Source organism: Corvus kubaryi, unplaced genomic scaffold (genome assembly GCF_017639235.1).
Source record: "Corvus kubaryi isolate FWS band 111438036 unplaced genomic scaffold, C.kubaryi_AGA036_p1.0 split3-131, whole genome shotgun sequence".
Taxonomy (NCBI): Eukaryota; Metazoa; Chordata; class Aves; order Passeriformes; family Corvidae; genus Corvus; species Corvus kubaryi.
Window position 1 is genome coordinate 5,983,983 of NW_024582083.1, and position 20,433 is coordinate 6,004,415.

At 34.2% G+C, this 20,433-nt stretch overlaps 1 protein-coding gene across 22 annotated transcripts in view; it reads left to right on the plus strand.

Annotated features, from left to right (window-relative positions):
• The window catches only part of TENM3 (teneurin transmembrane protein 3), a 1,314,113-nt gene that overhangs the window by 423,590 nt on the left and 870,090 nt on the right, over positions 1–20,433 (plus strand). For all 22 annotated transcript variants that reach the window (XM_042015030.1, XM_042015032.1, XM_042015041.1 and 19 more), the window contains one exon: positions 17,237–17,276. The gene's annotated coding sequence lies outside the window, so the exon portion shown is untranslated. The remainder of the gene's footprint in view (positions 1–17,236; positions 17,277–20,433) is intronic.

Sequence of the window (20,433 nt, forward strand, 5' to 3'; positions counted from 1 at the left end):
CCTTTTAGTTACAGCAAAGATTTTTCTCTTTCACTTGAGTAATGTTCCAGCTGCTATTCTAAAGGTCAGCACCTCAACTAAAAGTACCCACATTGTAAATCAGGATAATAAGGCCTGTTCAGTTCTTTAAAAGAGGAGAGTACAGGTATGCTAGCATTGGAGAGATTAGTTCTCAAGTGGTTAAATATGTCTCCCTAAATTCCTGAACAATGCTGTTAGGATGAAGGAGTCGCAGATGGTTTCTGTCCCTAAAACGATGCTCTGGGCTATTCTCGATGGCTCTTCAAGTAGTTTTTCCCCTCTTTGCTCTGCATGCTGTTCTTTCGTATTCTGTCCAAAAGTGTTCATCTTTCCCACTTGCAAGGGAACAGAAATATCTTTCTAAATTTTGGACTACATCCCTAATTTTACTGTTGGATTTGTTTCTCAATGTAGATATTAAATAGTGATAAGTTTTTTCAGGAAAGTGAACAAATGGAATCACCATTGTATTTACTATGCCAGAAATAACCTAGAAGAGCCAAGACTTTATTTCATTCATTTCTGCCTTCTCTCCCACATTTTTTTTTCATATTTTTTAAAAGCCATCAACAAAACTTTTAGTCTCATTTTGTATGTGAGATGCTGTTGAGATGCTGATGAACTGTTTAGATGCAGGAGAAACTCCCATCAAGAAACAGGAAATTTTGACATTTGATTTTTCTAACTAGTTTGCTCACTTTTTCAGAAATATGTAAAGCTTCTAATTTTTTTTTTGTCCAGCAGGCTGTTTATGCTGCTAATAAATTAACAGAGAAAGCACTACTATACTCATCCAGGCTGAAACAGGCTTCCTATTTTTATATAAGAAAATGCACTTTTTCTTCACCTTTTAGGGTATAAACTGCAAAGGTATGCAAAATAATCCAACAAGTTATGCAAAAAACTGAAACAAAAAAAGGTTAAAAACCGATCTATTCTTTATACAATACAAGAGATATGATGCAACACCAGATACTTGGAATTCATTTATGAATATTTACCCACTACTACCCACTACTACTTTTGAATATTTACCTACCAATTTGCAGAGGACTAGTGTGGGTCCAAATAACTCTCTACATGCAAATAAAACTGGTCAAAAAATTAGAAATTGTTGTACTGTATATAAAAATAAGTCATAGAGGAACATAAAAATAAAAAAGTACAACATAAAGGCAGTTTTAACTTGATTGTTTTGGAGCAAGATATATTGGTTTGACTAAGCAGAATTTCTAAAGCTGTGTATTCAGTCTACAAATTCATGCACTTTAATAAGCACGGTAGGTCTTTCAGTCTCTATCAAGAGCAGAAATTAAATCGGTTTCAGATACAGTATGGAAAAATAAGTCATGTATGTGTCATACTTCTTTATATCCCAGCATATGTATGTCATGTCATGTCATGTCATTTAAAAAAAAAAATGTAGACCTCTGTAATCAGAACTGTGTTAAGGTATGTAATAGAATTCATATGTAGCTTTAAAGGTAAAGGGAGAAGAAAATTACACAGGTATCGTTCATACCATGGGAAATGCCAGTTTCTAGCCCAGGACTGTACCCAAAGAAGAGACAGGTAAAATAGGGAAATCCATTTAAGGTATAAAAGGAACAAGATGCTGAAAATATTCGGTCTAAATGGCTAACATAATTTAAGCTGGAAAGTTGTGTCATTAAAAATTCTGCAGGCTAGGTCAAAAGTTGGGTAAATTACAGGGACAAGCTAAAGAATGGCTGAGCTTCTACTTCTCACAGCTAAGAAATGCATTTGCTCATTTTTGTACTTTTTAAATTTTATCTCATTATCTAAGGTTATGTAACTCAGGGATGTAACGGAAAAATTGATTATATGACTCTTCCTATGGATTTGGCAATACCTGTAATTCAGGTTCTGAGTAGTTGAAGCAGATGGCTGAGCCTTGAAAGACTAAAGATATTCATGGCACAACTGGATGCTCTTCTATTGAACTTCATTGATCTTAATTCTAAAAGCTGGGAATGCAACTCACTAAAGGTAGAAGAGATGGCCTAAATTAGAGTATCAGAGGATAATTCTTCAGTGTAATTCTTGTCCAGAGCCCAGATTCCCTATAAGCAAACACTGTTTAGCAGTTCATTATTTCTCTCTTTTTGATTTCTAATTCAACTAAATTCCATAGCACTACACACAAGATCTTACGCATGTTTTTACTTATAATTGCAATTTTTAAAATTTGTACTTAATGGAGTTTTTTCCTTACTTTTAGAAATGCTATTCTTCTAATTTTAATATATTAAAACTTCTAAACGTTTTCCAGTAATACTATATATGTGTTCTCTAGGTATTGTAAATGATTCATTCAAGGCAAATATGTGTTACAGCTAATGTGCAGTAAAATTACAAGTATTTATCTAACTTTGAAAAGTATTAAGGCTACTTAATCTTTGAGTGACATCAGTATGGACCCAATTAGCACAGTTTTCAGCCACTTCATAATTCAAAAGAATGTGATCATTCAGCTGTAAGCATATTTGACAGGGACTCCATAGTCATGAAGGTAAAAGCTTGCCAGATCACCCAGTAGGATGGAGAAGCTGTCATTCTCTCATCAGTGCTGTTGAATACTAATGTCAAGGTCAGAAGAGTGTAATTTTAGGCTGCCAAAGTATTGTTGAATTTGATCTCCTAGCAATGTTTAAAAAGAAAGTAACAGCATAAAAATTTATATACAACTTTGATACAATAGCTACAAAGTTACAGGTGCTCCCCCACTGCAAATGTTCCAAGTGCTTTGATTGACACTTTCTTATGCATTTTTTCCCTAACAGTAACATTTTCTTTAAATATCATACTCCTTGTCTAGCATAAAAATTACAACTGATATGTATTTTATAAATTCTGCATGTAATTTTAAATGCTGATGTGGGAGACTTTGTGTTCAAAATATATCACAATTAGAGAAGAGATTTGGATGTAAAAATATCTGAGTGCTTATTTTAGGTAACAAATTGTCACATATAATAAAATTATAGATTTGTCTTGACTCACAGTTCTCATTTACATAGCATGACCATGCTAAATGGAGATTCGTACTGCGGGCTCCATCTAATAAACACATATAAACTGGATGAACCACGTTGTCCTCAAAGTATCTTCTGAGTCATAGAAGGAGGGGAGGCAACGACTGCAGATTTCAACGAGGCATATTTCTCCTGAAAATTAGGAGAAAACAGTTTCACAGTGAGAACAGTTAAAAATCGCAGTAGGCTTTTGAGACGCTAATAATTTTTTATCCTTGGAGATACTCAGAACCCAGTTTAGTGTTTATTCACAAGATGTCTTAAGCAACCAGACCTAAGCTGTCTCTGCTCTGTGTAGGTTCAGCTTGATGACCTCCAGACTTGCATTCTTCCTTCCAACCTGCAGTATTGCATCACTTTCTCATTTCCATTTTGATAAAACAGTTGTTTATGTAATTTGCATAATATTTTTAAAGGTATGAAATAAGAGCATAATTTTGAAAATACTTGGAGGCTTCTGTAATCCTTAGGTTTTGAAAGATATTTAGACACTTGAAAGTCACCCCTTTTGTGAAAGAGTGAATCTCTCTTCCATGTCACACTTCAGGAAGCTGAGCTTGAATTCTCAAGTTGGCACTGCATCCTTGCTCCTACCAACAGCTATTTGTTATTAATGGCTTCACTTGCTCCTCTGTCCAAGTAGAAGAGTCCCCAAATGAATGAGTTAAATCTATGCATTGATACTGTTACAGTAGTTTATTTTTTTTACATAAATTTGGTTGCTGAACTTTCTTAACAGAGAAGATACAGGAAAACAAAATAAAGCAACCTCATATTTTCATATAAAGTAGGTAGCTTCTTTTTTTTTTTTTTAGTTCACTTTTGGGTTTATATTTAAGGGCTTTTTGGCTTTGATTGATCTTACATTACATGAATATGTCAATGAGCACTGGCAAAAAAATTGCCTCAGTAGGATTGCTTTTCAGATCCAGATACATCTTTGAAAGATGTCTAAAATGACATGTTTGCAGTAAAATATACATGGCCGGGTGAACTTTTCTGGTCTTATCTTGCGCCTCAGTAATTTTAAAACAGAAACCAAGCCTTTGTTCTGATAAACTAGACATCTTTCTAAAATATATTTATTAAAATGAAATATTCAAAAATTCCAAAGAGCAAGTATACATACAGTAAATGTGTTCTTTTTCTCCTGTGCATGGTTAACTTTCATTCATATTAATGTGGTTACGAACATGCTTCAAGCAGAGAAGACTATAATTTTTAAAACCTGTCTACTGAATATTTGGTTTGGTTAAATTTATGTTGTCTTTTTACTACAGGAGGGAAAATTATTTTTTGGAAGTTAATGTTTCTTTTGAGTTTAACTCTTTTATGAATGTCTTCATCTCTGAATTCACTAGTGGATTTTTTTAGAAATACTTTAGAGCCTTGAGATTATTTGAGAAAGGATAACTGCATATATAGCGTTTTCATAATTAAAGTATTTTTTTTTAGTGGTATTCTGGATATTGGGTAGGGATCAAGGTAATTGTCAGTGACAATCACTCTATCAGACAGACACATTCTCAGATGATTTGTGAGACAGTCTCCGAAGTATGTTTGTAACAGCCAATGCATATGTGATACTGCTTTCAAATGTATTTAGATGTTTAGATGAGTTGAAGGATAAGAAAACTATGGCTCTAAGGACTTTGTTTTGTTGAAAATCTAATAGAATTTCTATTTCCACATACTTTCAATTCACATTATCTTAATAGAATTCTGTAATTACTCTAAATTCCTTATTTTCTGCAGTAAAGCTCTATTGTACAAAGAAGTGACTTCATAAAAGTCTGGCACCATGCAGTGGCCTTTTTTTAGTTCAAGAATCCTAGCTGATCTCAGAAATGGTGATACTCCAGAGTAAGGAATTTATTATAGTAACTTAGAAGTATACCTCATTTGTATCAATTAAATGCTTTCATTCTTAAAGTGGTTATTAATAAAATAATCTCTGTACTGAATAAAAATATATATGTACAATTATTGTAGTGTAAATTCTGAAATATTCCAGTTTTCATGCCATTTTCACACTCTGTGAATGAAATACTTTTACAGAGTGCATGATAGTAAGCTGTTTGTACATTTTAATGGTTAAAAACAAGCCCTGGAACTCTATGGTACATGTCTGAAATCTATGGCTTACATGCATTTCCTTTATGAATCTAGTTAGGGGTGCACATGCGTCTATTTTAAACATTTGTGTAAATGCAGAGAGTGTTCACTGTTCAAATATGTTTCCATATATTTAGCTCGCCTTTTCGTTGCCTTGGGAAAGAAGTCTGATTTAAGTTTCTATTCTGGTTTTAGAGATTAACATGTATCATAAAGATTTCATTGATTTCAGTTTGTTTTCAGTAATTTAAGCTTGCTGTTACCTTTCTGAAAATCTGAGGTGGTTAAACATACAGCATGGATGATGCGTACCGTGACCCCTTGGCACAGAACAACTGGTAGTGGCTGTTTATATGTGCAATAAAATCGTGATCAATCTCTGACACTTACTACAGACTTCCTGCTGCTTAGAAATGTGTACTGTAATAGCATTTGTATGTTTTCTGTTCCCTTAAGAGTTCAGTATGCTGCTTCACAGGAGCAAAGAAAATTAGAAATAACATCATAGACAGTGTGATAGGAATAAATAAAGTAGCAATTTGTAAACTCTTCCAGACAGATCTTTACATATAAATGCAGGAATGTCTATGTGTAGCTATAATGTAAATATAACTTCAGTAGGGATTATGTTTATCTGTTGTGTGTATAAACAGTTATTTCATTTTATACATTACTCTTTAAGTTGTAAGAACCTGACCTTTTTCTCTCTTACCAATAACTAGACCACAAGAGACACCACTTAGTACAGTAGTTGAAGTTGAAATTAATATCTTTAAATTTTAGGAAGCTGGTTTGGGGGTTTTTTTCCTATTTTAAGTGTTTGAGTTGGAAGACTAAAATTCATTAATCATTTTGTGAAAGATAAATTTCTGAATTTTAATAGGACAATAATCCGTAAAAATGATGAGATTGTCATTGAGGCAGACAGTTAATAGTTTCCTGAGCTATGTAAACGTAAAGAAAACCAGTTGTAGAGGTCATGCAACTATTTTATCAGTTTAGAAGAACAGCAAAAAACCAAACCACCATATTCTAGCATCAGTACAAATTAAACTACAGGAACCATGTGTAAAGTTCCCATATTCAATGCAGAATCACCTACTTTTCTTGACATTTCACTGAGGTACAAAGCTGATTATATGCACTGTAGAAAAACATGTAATTCTTTACTTAATTCTTTTAAATAGAATGATTAATTTCTGTTCTTACTAATAGGTTATATCTGAAATCCTGATAAAATTTGAGTTACTGAAAGCTTCAATTTGTTTTTAATGGGTAGAGGATTTACTTATGTGACATATAACATGGGTGTCTAAGGAATATCTAATGTTTCTATCTAGTTTCATATCCAGTCTGAAATCTGTGGGTGTCTGTGGGGAAGAATTTTATATTCGTGGTGCAGGTGAAGAGCTGTTACAAGGCTATACGCACCATTTTTTCTTACCTTTTGGTCCCATAATTGCCCTTTTTTTTCCTTCAGCTATTCTTTGAAAGTTATATCTGTTTAAATCCATAGAAAATTTAAAGTATGTGCACAAAATACCATTCCAAGGTATTATGTCAGTATTTTAGTTGTAAATAAGTGTTAAGCCAAAAAAGTTAGCTTCTGTGATTATGACGAATAGGCATACAATTTTAAACTGAATAAGCTTTTTTAAGTATAGACAATGTTCCTGTAGTAATTCCTTCGTGCAATTTATTTTAGTCAGTATACACTGTGCTCCAGTGAGGTACACAAAAAGAGCCATTTAGGGAAAATATTTAATACTTTCTCCATCCTAATAGTGTGATTTCTATGCAACTGAAGTTTAAAAAAGGGCTTAGTTTCATTGCTAAAGAGAACTTTGTATAGGGAGTCTCCTCTTGGGTTTCTCCCTTTTTTAATCTCCCTTTGAATGCCATGCTTCATAAAACTGTGCAATTACCATATTCTCAAACCTAAAAATTAAAATTATCAAAATATGAAATATTAACTAACTACTAGTAACTAACAATTTAACTGCATGAATCCAGTACACATAGAATCATAGAGTAGGTTGGAGAAGACCTCCAAGATCACCATACCAACCAAACTGTATCACAAAGTTCCACATCCAGTCTTTTTTGATCACTTCCAGGCATGGCGACTTTACACTTCCTTGGGGAGTGCATTCCAATGCTTGAACATCCTTTCTGTGAAGAATTTTGTCTCTTAGATCCAACCTGAACCTTTCCCAGTGCCACTAAGAAGCTATTTCCCCTTGTCCTGTCACTGGTTGCTGCTAGAAGAGGCTGATCCCCAACTCACTATAATCTTCTTTCAGGGAGTTGAAGAGGCCAGTAAGATCTCCCTTGAGCCTTCTTTTCTCCAGGCTGAACAACCACAGTTCCTTATGTTTCAGACCCTTCACCAGCTTCATTACCCTTCTCTGAACTCACTCCAGCCCCTCAATGTCTTTCTTGTACTGAGGGGCCCAGGACCAGACACAGCACTCGAGTTACAGTCTCACCAGTGCCAAGTACAGAGGGACAGTCACTGCCCTCGTCCTTCTGGCATGACTATTTCCAGTATGAGCCAGGATGCCATTGGCCTTCTTGGCCACCTGGGCCCACTGCTGGTTCATGTTCAGCTGGCTGCCAACCAGCACCCCCAGATCCTTTTCCACCAGGCCTCTTTCCAGACACTCCTCCCCAAGCCTGTACTGTTGTATAAAGACAAATGTTCCCTAAACTGTACAGTAATCTTTCTGTGTTTCTCTGCAGTACACTGTGTAATAGACATTTACAAATAAGAAGTAAATAAAACCCTAAATAAATACATCATAATATAAATACATCATAATATAATATTTTATTTCCCCCTGCAAAGATTATAATTGATTAAATCTTCACAAGTAGGATCAGCAGTGGGAAAAGGTGTGTTTCTGCTGTAGGTTTTTTTTGCTGAAGACCCAAATGCATGGCATACATTTAAAGAAATGTGAAACTGTTGCAGGTACCCTACCAGAGAAATTTGAATTAAAAAAAAAAAAAAAACCAAAACACCAAAACACCACTACCACCAAAAAAAACCAAAAGAACAAGAAAAAAAAAAACAAACCACCTCATGGATTTAATAAAGTAATTTTTGCTACAGTACTTTCAATGCTGGATATGGTACCAATTTTTTGTCAGTTGAGCAGTGTATGTGTAGTTAACAGGCACCATCTTTTATATTTCTGGGAACTAGTTCACAAATCCTAGGCTTCTAGTTCCTTTTAGTTTAGTTTAGTGGCTTTTTTCTGTGCTAATTTAGTTTTACCATTTATATTGTAGTTTGTGAGGCTGTTTTCCACTCCCTTTTCCATCCTAAGTTAAGGAAAAAAATGCTTAGGTACTGGTAAAGTCTCTGAACACTGAGTTTCTCTGTTTTGATCCTACTCAGCTCTTCGTGTCTTGGAGGCAGGTTATTATTTGTCTGTTTTAATCTTCTGATGAATATCTTCAAGTTCTGAGAGATAATAATGAAGGAGAGTCCAGGGTCATATACTATCAAAACATTTAGACATAAAATGAACGTACATATAATTAAAGTTTGTGGTCATTACTAGGAATTTTACCAAGGCCTTAAATGGTACTGTATCAGCAGATAGATTATAAGGCTAAAAAAAAAAGGCCCTAATATTTGCTTTACTAAAGGAAGCAAAGGCATGCACCTTCACTATTAGATGTATACAGCCCATGGGCAATCATTTAGTTATTCATGTGAAAGTCATATTCATTCCTTGTTTCTATACATTTGGAGTACTTCCTAACTCTTATTGTTTTCCAGTCATGCTTTATGAGGAAGGGGAAGTTGCCCTTTTCTGAGGAAGGGGAAGTTGCCCTTTTCTGATACACGCCTAATTATTGTCATCCCTAATTGATCATGTCCTGCTCTTACTTAAGTGTTATGCATTCTGGAGAGGCTCCTATAGTGAAACAGCCATACATTCCCATCTTGCCTTTGTTTTATTTATTAAGTAACACTTTACAAAGTGCCTTGTACCATTGCACTTTAGCACTGATTTCCGTGCTTTTAGGGGGTAGGAGGTTGCTCATGGTAACAAATATCTCTTGGCTTAAAATGCATATAAGGTGACTATGAGTGGAGACAGTACCTGAAGTTTGCACCTGCTAATATAAGGTTATCAAATTAAAATGTTCATGTCTCTTAATAGCTTTTACTTGCAACTGTTTCCAGAAACACAGTGAAGTTCTTCCAAAGTGTATTATTTGCACTTGCAGCAGTGTGTCTACTTGAATGAATTAACCATAAATATGTAACTACAGTTAATTTAAAAGCAACAAACTTAGATGAAAGTAACAAAATAGTTAAATCTAGAATTAATTTATGAACTGAATTAAAGAAGTGAATCAGGCCCACTTCATTCAATGAAAAGCTATTAAAAAATAATCAGCTCACATGTTCAGAGGGAAGGCAAATCTCACTTGAACCTGCATCTCCTCTTCTTTCCTGCAAGTGCCTTAATTGTAACACCTTCAGACTTTGCCTTTGTTGGTGTATTTCTATGCAATATATAAATATTCATTAGAATAATAATTAGAACTTGGGTTCCCAAGTAAATTGCTTCAACAAACAGGGAATAGAATAATTTTTACTGTCTCTGGCTCATTGAGTATTTGAATATTTATTAAAAGTAATAAAAAGTTTCATCTGGAGAGACAGAAACATACTTATCAACAAACTGCCTTCAGTAACATAGCTAAGAGAGTTCCCAGAATTATACAGCCTTCAGGTAAACTTGAAGATTTCCATATAATTGCTGATTGTTCAAAGACCTCTGTTATTAAGCAAAAAGTGAGGAACACATTACTGAAATCTCTTTTTTCTCCTTGTTTTCTGTGTTCAGTATCAGTGTTAAAGTTTACCAGGTCAACAAAAGAAATGAGAAAGAGGAAAAAAAAAGTTCATTTGATTTTCTTTCAGATGTCACTCACAGATGATTTTTAAAATCATTTGCCCCATTCCCTAGTATAATTTTTGCTAATAGATATTGGCTTCCCTAGTTCTTTGTAGGGAATATTCCTCTACCGAGTGAAAAACACAGCATATATTAAGTTGGAAAATTTAAGGGAACAGGTAATAGAAGGCATCTTATATATTGCCACAGCACAAGAAATTAGCATCACAAGCTTTTAAACTTTTAAAATTGATTTTAACATTATGGCTGGCCTTTCAAAAGTAGGGACTCTTGTCAGATCATTTTTATGCTACAGTATTCTTATCCCTTGTTATTTAACATAGTTTAGGCCAGTTGTAATGTCAGGAAACTGCATAAAGCAGTTTCTTTTTTTCTATAGCTTTTTAGACCAAGGTAAGATCAGGTACATGGTAGGGGTTTACTTTATTTGTAACCCTTATAATTTTGAGGCTGAGTTGAGTTATAGATGGAACTTGGTGTAGCCCTTTGAAGATATAAAAACCCACATGATTATGTACTTGATCAACAAGCAATAGAGAAAACTCAAAGATGGAAAAAGACAAGAGGACAAAGAGGATTTTGTATTTTTGAACATATTTATTGTACATTTTACCTTTCTGTATGTATGGTAATTGGAAAGGTGACTTCTGATAGCTCATGGGTCATATACATAAAAACAATGGTTGCAACTAAGTCACAAATCTGGCAAAGTCTTTCCTTTGACAGGAAGAGACATTTTTCCCTAAAAAATGTAAATGTTTTCCCTAACAAAAGTAAAAGTATGAGTAGTTACAGAGGAACATTCAAAAGCACTTTTAAAGTCGTAAAGGAGAAAAATATCTGTAAAGATGATTAATGATTATCAGGCATAAAATAAGTGTTTTTAAGCTCTGTCAACTCTGCTTTTCTAATGAGGTCTTAACTGCTCCCCAACTAAAGCCTTTATCCAAGCTGTGTTTTGTATTTCATTTAATCAATGCTTTGTATAGAGACAGTTACCATCATCATAACCTTTCAGTTCTTGTGTTTTGGCATCGCACAGATTTTGTATGCAATTTGGGGGCTCAAGGGAAGCACATTTAACTGAAATGTCCAAGTACAATTTATTGTGTGATGTAGGGTTATAGAACTCTTCTCTAACTTGCTTATTGTTGCAAAGAGAGCCTTTGTAATTACTAGGGGATTATGGCAGAATATGAGAGACCTTGAAAGCGGCTTTCATGAAGATCAGGAATGTGTTCTGCACAACCTCTGAAACAATCAGCTAGAGTAGTGAAGCAGAAGTATATTAAAATGCGAAGAGTTCACTGAAAAGGCCCTGATAGAAACACCCAATTAAAGAAATAAAAACTGATATTTAAGATTGTGAAAGATTCTCACTTTGGTTTGAAAAAAGACCCTTAGGAGAACTGGAAATGAGTTGGCAATACAAATACAATGGTTTTTTCCTCTTTTTTCTCAGCAACAAAAGTAACAAAATTTGAGTTTAATGGTAGATAATTAAGAATAATGGAATGGAAGTTAGTTGTACTGGTACACTGCCTAAATTAATATGCAAGATTAAGAGACCAATAACCCAGGAACAATTGAGTTTCTTTTTTTTATACCTATAAATTAGTGAAAAATTTTGGATAAGAGTATGGTGCAGTATAGCACCAAGCTCTCTTATTATATTAGTTTTCACTTCTTAATTAGCTTTTTTAATGTCATTTCTTTTTTTAGTCACAAAGAATCACTGTATGGTTTTTTAACTAACTTCTAACCAAAAAAGTCTGCATATTTTTATACTGAGATGTACATTTTACTTTGTCTTTTTCTATTTCAGAGTTAAAAAACCAACAAATATGTGCTAAAAATAGTCTGCCTAAGTGTTTTATGATTTTTGTTGGTGTGTGGGGCTTTTACTTCTGATAAAATCTTGTACCCGATCCTGATCATGAGGGATTCAGCCATAAACTTTCTTTTCTGTGACAGAAGCTGCATTTCCTTGTATTGAATGTTTTTTTTCTCAGTGATGCTGAAGTTGAAGCAAGTTTAGGTGAATTATTATTCAGTAGTGAGCAGGTAGGAAAATCATACAGTAATTTTGGAAAATTGCATCTGTAAATTTAACTAATGCAGTTGTAAACTGATTTTTCTTACAGAAGTAATAACCAAAACCTGAATCTTTTTTTGGTTTGCTTGCATATTGAATACATTAAGATGTCACTCACTCTATGAGTATTTCTGAGTAACATGATGAGAAACATTTTTTGTTTTGGTTTGCTTGGGTTTTTTTTCTACTATTTGATCCATAATATATTAAAAAATATTTGAAGCCCTCTTGGCAATAATTTTCTTTTGTGAAATACTTGTTGTATAGTTGAAACACAAAATTGGTTTATTCAGGTTATCCTTTATGTGAAAGTACTTTTAGACGACTGTGTATTTATCAGCAGCCTGGTATAATAGCCAATAAAATCCAAATAACAATTCCCACTATTTACCGACACTGACACCTGCTCCAGCCATTGGTCATAAGAGGATGAGCTTCCCCATACTACCTACTGTTTCTCATTGAATCATTATCCCATGAATATATCTGAGATAAAACCAACATTAATGTTATTAGCGTACATTGCTTATCAATAATTCTTCATTTTACGTTACAGGTCTAAAATACTCTTACAAATCAGATTTACATTAAGATTATTTTATTTTTATTTGAGTCAGTTGAAAATTAGGAATTCCAACACAAAAACTTTATTCCCCCTCCCCTAAGATATTTAACTAAAAAATATATGAACCTCTTTACTGGAAAAGATGTTTCACTTTTTGGAAATGCTGGGGGAGAATGTAACATGGGAATCATAAAAAGTTAGACTTCCCACGAGAAGCAAAATCTATGCAAATGAGCATGTTCATTGGCAAAAAGCTAGGTTAAAAAAACATAATTTACTACTGTTGTTAGCTGGCAAATTTGAAAATATTTTATTATTTTTGCATGCACTCATACTGTGAAAAAAGTGCTATGTGAAAGCGGCAGCATATTCTTACCGTCTTGTTAAGAACTAAATAGTGACTGTGTGTGCTTTTAGAGACCAGCAGGCAATAATACTGTGTAGAAGTGGCCTAAGAATGAATATTTCTGAATATGTAACTTGTATGTATTAGGCAAATTGAGTTATTGGAGTAATTGTAGTAAGCTGAAAATGTTTCTTTATCCAAAGCTGTGCTCTGTTTTTAGTTTAACATTTCAACTTCACCAACCTTTTCCTGTTGAAACCCACTTTGTGTTTGAAAGATTTACACGCAGTTAATTGTCATTGATACCCCTGGAATTTCTGAATGCTGTCAGAAAAACATGAAAGTTTTCGGAGAGAAATATTGACAATGAAAGAAAAATAAGATTTAAATACTATAAGTGAATTATGCTTTGTTCAAATATAAACAACAACAAAGATCTTTATCTAATATTCAGGTAAGTAAATGAATTCTCAGATCAGTGTTGATGGAGAGTACTCAGGAATTCAGGTTTACTTTTCTGTTATTCAATAAAATGATTAAGTTTCTCATAAAACAGACTCAAATATGTGTTTGGAGGCACTATATAATAAATGAACTATAAAATACTTCATTAAAATAGGAGGCTTACAACCATGATATAAGAAATTGGAAGATACTTGTTCCAGACGAATTATACTGAATTATTTTTTGTCCAGATGTGATGTCCAAAAAAAAAAAAAAGAAAAAAGCATGATCATTTCTTTCTCATAAAAAGTCTGATGAATATACCCTGCACAATTTGAAATGTTAAGCAAGCTTCTACTGTAATATTTCCATCTCATCCCACAGAATTTTAGAATGTAATCCATAGAATTCCTAAGTAGCAGTTAATCCTAACTCCACAAGGATTAGTCTGTATCTGCACACTATGTGTACAGGACAGCTTCATACATGCAAAAAAATTTAATCTAATTATGATTTTATTGCACATATAAACAGTCACTACCAGTCTAATCTGAGCCTGCAAGGAAGACAATGTGTTTTTGCATTAACTATCTGAATATAATTAGTGAATAAAGATCACTAACAATTTTAAAAGCTGTCAAAATTCAGACTGAATTTGTAATGGCTTTATTTTTTGTTTGTTTTGCAAACAGGAATAGATTCACAAAACTAGTAGTGAAGAGATAGCAACTGTTTCTCCATCTTCCCCTCTCCACCCACTCACCTCTACCCGCACCAAGTTGAAGATCTCACCATATGTTTTTTAATGCAATAACTCCTATAAATAGGAGATTAGGTTTCAACCCCTTACCCCTGACTGAGATTTAAACCTTTATTTTCTACCTTCCAGAGGAATCACCTAACCACTGCAGTGGTGTGCTCTCACCTGAACTATTTGAACTGCTTCTTTGACCGAGCTGTGTGCCTCCCAAGTGAATTCTTTAACTGCCAGACCAAAGAGTCATTCTCTCTCTTTGACTCAGTATTTAAATAATCCATGCAGAACAGCTTTTTCCATGGGGATCGAGAGAAGCCAATTATAGATTTCTCACTGGTTTAAGAAGTCTTTTGGGAAAGTGAAAATGTGGGTTCAAGAATGTGCAGACAAGGTCTTGAACCTGATTGTCCCACATTGTATATCAGATGAGGCCCTAACCGCAGAGCTATTGAATAAGTGAAGAGAGGGGGGATTCTCTTTACTTCCATGAATGATTTACAAAGAGCGTGTAAGCCTAATCTTTCATTTCCAGTTCTCTAGTTTTGTGTTTAAATAGCTTCTACAGATTTGCCTATGTCTCTGGCAAGTATACAGATTAATGATTGGAGAAAATTGCTACTTTTGGGGATGTAGAAGGATAATTCATCCCCACATTTTTTGTTCCTAAATATTTCCTGAATACTTATGTCAGTTCCAAATGAAATCAAAGTATGGTTTTCTTTGTCACTAAATGCATCATTTTAGTTGAATTGCAAGTACTGTAGAGGAGGGGGAAGATGACTGAATTTTTTTTCCAATTCCCTTTTTGTTAAAGCAACTAATTGAAGATTATTTACATAATACTTGAAGCCCTCCTGCATATACTTCCATGTTTCCTAAAACTTCTTAATTCAAGAACCTGTACTGAGCTGAACTAGCATGCTTATATTAAGAAGGAGTAGTCAAACTTGCTGGCCACAAGTGCTTATTTCAATTCACACACAAAGATCAATACAAAAGAAATACTGCCCACTTATGAAATCTGAGTCATTTTTCTCTACTTTTTATGTTGCCAACAGATGTGAGGAAAAGCCAGAACAAAGTACAGGTTTTGGGGGTTTTTTTGATGAGGAAAAAAGCAAGCTAGCAAAATCTTACCTGCAAAGGTTAGATGTTGATCTCTTGCAGGAAAATGTCTCAGTAGTAGTACAGATACAGAATAAGTTGTCAAATGTTGCAGATTTTTACAGTCACACAAAAGGTTTGCTAGTACTAGTTGTGAAGCCCAGAGTTCCTGAGTCTTAATTTCTTAATTTAGTGAATGATTTTCAGCACAGTAGGTGAGCTGACTGGCAGTGGCAACCAGATGCAAAGTTAACAGAAACTGAGGAGGTGAATGTACTGGAGGGATCATAAAGCAAATTTTTTGCAGTGATTTTTTTTCCTCCCCCCCCCAATTTCTTTCAGGACATGCTTCAGTTTTCTCAGCATGTGTCTCTCAAGATTTCACACAGTTAACTTCCACCTGGTACACAGTTTGTATTCTGTATCAAATCCATCTCTTCCAACCTCCATCATGCACTGTCATTGTTCAGGTAAAACCTTCTTCAATGACATTTGCCACCTGAAAATGTTTGCTTGCTTCATTTTGTATCAGAACCCTAAAATTGATATTCAGGAACTTCAGGGCCTGTGTTGTGGGTGTTACGGAGCCTTAAGTATTTCTCTGGTTTTGTAGCATTTAACAGATAAAGCTATTCTCTAATTAAATGAGTGAGGCTTTCCAAAATAAGTTTCCAATGCCATAAATATTTAGCAGTTGGAATAATAATATTCAGTACTTGAGTTAGATAACTTCGTTTGTGGACAACTTTAGTTGAAGTACATAGATCTTTATTTTCTGTGAAATAATGCTTAGGTTCTACAGGATGTACATTCACTTTAAAAAGTGTTCAAACAGTAAATTATTTAGGTCTCAAACAAGAAAGTGGGAATATATGAAAAATGCAACTTTAATAAAATATTTCTAACTAGACCTTTTTAAGTGGTTTATATAAAGCAGACAAATATTCACCCTTTCTAGAACTGATATACTGTGGTTAAAATGATGGCATATTTTTCTTTTGTACTTGCACTTTCTTTATTTTTTCCTATAAAAGTGGGGCAAAATCCACGTTCACCTTGAGTGTAGAACTGAATCTTTCTATTGCATATTTCCTGCCTGAATGTCACACTAAGGCCACTTAAGTCACTTCAGTACCAGTCAGAGATGTTCAGAAACACTTCTTCTGAGTACTTTAATTGTTCATCAAAACCTAACCCTTTGAACATTGCTTTAAGGCATTTTGGCTCTGCTGTTGAGTCACTGAAGCAAAATTGGAGCATCTGGATGCAGTGTCAAAATAGCCCAGGGAGCTCCAGTGCAGCACCCAAGTGGATAATCTCAACACAGAATACAAACACTGCATTAGCGATTGCCGGAAGGCTACAGTTCATCTTCCTCTGAAATACAATACAAGAAAAGTTACAGGATGATACTTTTTTCTTTGTATCTTCTGTTGTGTGAACAAAGAATCAAGCTGTGTTTTGATGTTTTGTCAAGTGTTTGGCAGTATTTTCAGTCCTTGTTTGCCCTACTAATCCACTGATTTTTCTTTTCTTTGGACAAAGCAATGAATGTTTTTTACAGTTTATGCTGTATTAGATATGTTAGTGCAAAAGAAGGAATCCAGTTGATGATGTTGCCTTTGAAGCAAAGTAATGAATCAAAGTAGAGGAAGAATAAGTATGATAATATTTTAGTTGCCTATTAGTACTATTGCATTTAATTATACTCCCTTTACTTGTGCATAAAATTTCTATAATTCTGTGGCCTATGTGAAATTATATTTCTTTTGCTTTGTTTGTTTTCACAGATGGCAGCAAAATTGCATTCCATTGATTGAAAAGAGCATTGTAAGTAACTTTTTGTTTCTCCTGTTGAATTAGGCATCACATTTTATTTTTCTGAATCCACTAAAATTTTATCTTGTGGATAAAATTGTGTTCTTCTTTAAAAACTGGTGAACAATTAATACACTGTCAGAGCTCGTGAGACATCTGGCATGTGGCAACAGATACAATTCCCAAGCCAGATTTCTTTTGCCATCGGCAAGAATAGTTTATGTAAGGCTTAGGCCAACAGGTCAAGAAATATAAATGCAGAAGCATGCTAAACATACCACCTGACATCAGGCTTTGCCTAGAACATGGTTGATCTGTAAAGTGCACACCAGAATGAATACTGGAGTGCAAAACTGGGGCACAACAGCATATACAGTCTGTTTCCTGACTTCCTATTTTTCTGACCATGCATTTAGGATTTTATTCTTATATGTGTATAAGTGAAACTAAATATGATCAGAAGCATAAGACTGATTTGAAGATTTACTATTTTTATTTGATTCAGATAACGCGTTCAGATTTTATTACATGTATATGTGCATAGAAGCCAAACATACAGTAAAAAAATTAGTTGTTCAATTATACTAAAAAAACCTCTGCTAAACATTCTGCTCCACACTACTATTCAAGCTATTCACACTAGTCTTCCAAATACATTAACAAAATGTATTCCATTTGGAACATGTCAAGTAAATGGGTAACACTTTTTCTAGCATGTCTAGCTGCCATTAATGTAGTTAGTATTCATTGTAATTACACTCATCATAATGAATTCATTTAGTATTAATGTGAATATTATACAACTTTTTAGACACTCCATTATAATTCAGCAATAATTAATGTACATATTAAATGAAGTGTTACTACTTAATTCTGTGATAAAACCATGTTGTTTCACTTGAAAAGCTTTAGAGGAAGTTATGTTTAATCTCATTGGTATTCCAATTGTTGCCAGGAGATATTCTTCAATGGCAAAGGGCAATTCTCATTGGGAGACTTGTTAGCTTTTCAGAGAGATTCCATGTTTGCACTTGTCTACTGATTCACTTATGGGATACTAGCATGTGAAGAAAGGTACTTCATGGACATGATAATGCAAAAAACTCATTGAACTATCCTAAAAGCATGAACAATTTCTAACATTTCAGATATTATCCAATAAAAATGCCTGTGTTTGTAAGTTGAAGTCCTGTAGCACTTATATTTGATCATTGTTCTTCCCTTCTACCTTCCAAGAGTAATCCAAAACTGAGAAGCAAGTATTTTAAATGTATCAGACATCAACAGGATGAGGTGCCTCAAAGGCATCCATGCCCACTTCAGAGAGTGCCTAAAAGTAATGACATGGGGAAACATAGCAAAAGAAGAATGTCCATATTAGATTAGGCTAAGAATTGTCTGGACAGCATCCTGTCTCAGGGAAGTGATTATAAGTATATGCCCAGGGAAGGGTAAGAATAGCAACTAGATTTCCCAGCCTCCAGCAGTTTTAGCTGATGAAATTTCATCAGATGTATGTGGTTTCTAAAGATTAAGGTTTTGTTAGATTTTTGTTCTGTGAATCTTTTCCCACAAACTTACATAAGTCTTAGAACAGTTATGAGTTGCATTGGTCTACTACCCTGTTCATTTTGTGTATAAAGAACTTTTTTTCTTGTCATTTTGAATGTGATTTCTTCTATCTTAATTTGAATCTACATTGCATTAGATTTGACTGAGCTGTCAATTCCCTTTATGCCACCAGTGATTTGTGAGCCTCATCTAGATCCTTCTTTGGAGGTCTTCTTTTCAAGAGAAGCATCCTACTCGGATCTCTGTATAGAAGCTGTTCATCTTTGTTGCCCTGTTTTGGATTTTGCATGCTACTTGTGGCTTTTGAAGTGTGAGAAGTTCTTAGGTTTCTACTATTTCAAAATTATTCCCTCCACTTTTCCTTCTTAGTTTCTTACTGAATACCAATACTGAATAGTTGTGCAACTATAGGCTCATTCTCCACAGTAATGCCAACTCTAGGCCCACTATGTTAAATTCCCCCCCTTCCCTCACCCTCTCTTGTGCATCACTTTACATGTATTTGCAGGGCATGTATTCTGCTGTTGCTTTGCCTTGTCACTCAGGCTTGTGAGTACAGAATTTCTGGAATTCTACACTGTCTGTCCTTGTCCTGGCTAACCCAAATAATTTTGATCAGGAACATTTCTTAACAACCCTCATCCCTCTTCCCAGACCATTTATGAGTTGAACAGTACAGGCCCTAGAAAATCTCTTTCAAAAAGTCCAGCAGCAAAATCTCTCAGTTTCAGGAACTGGATTTTTACTTCTAACTCTCTACTACTTGGTTTTTAAAGTCTCAGTTATACATGCCTGCCTTCTTATCTGCTTACTTTTTATATTAACCTTTGTTGAGAAACTCTAGGAAAAGCCTTCAGCAAATCCAAGGTAGACGCCTACCAAGCAACTCCAGGCAACCAAATCACTCGCATTCATGTGTCTGTTGAATGATAAAAGTGCTTCAGTAGGTCTACAAAGTAATAAATTCCTTTATAAAAGCTATCTTCATTTGTCCAAAATACAGCATATTTATCAAATGTTCAGTCTTAAGTTCTGTATTATACTTTATACTAACTTGGCCAATATGGACTTCAGTATATTTAAGTCTGACAAAAGATACTTTTCCTTATTTCTGCTATTTAACTTTTCACTAAAATTTATTTTCACTGCAGTTTACGTCTGCTAGTTCCCAGTACCTTTGCAATGTTAGGTGAGAGATAAATGCACCCTCACTAGTCAGTAAGATGTATAATTTGTGAATTTCTTATAACTGTTTAGTGAATACTGTCTTTCTAATAATTTGTTACTGTTCGCTCTCTCATCACTTCCTTTCTCCTTCAAGTGGATGTTCCCACTGAGAGTTATTAGGATACATTATTACACAGCAAGCAATCTTTACCTGTAGTTTTACAAAATATGTCAATGTAATGCTAAATAATAAGAATTCAGCTAATCTATGAACTTCTGACTTCACTTCTGCTGATATGTTTGACCTTGGGCTTAACCTATACACTTCTTTATTGTTCCTCTTCCTGTTGAATTTTACAGATTACATGTAAGCTGGGTATTCTTATTTATTGTTTATCACTAAAATGAATTAAATTTTGGAATAAAGTGG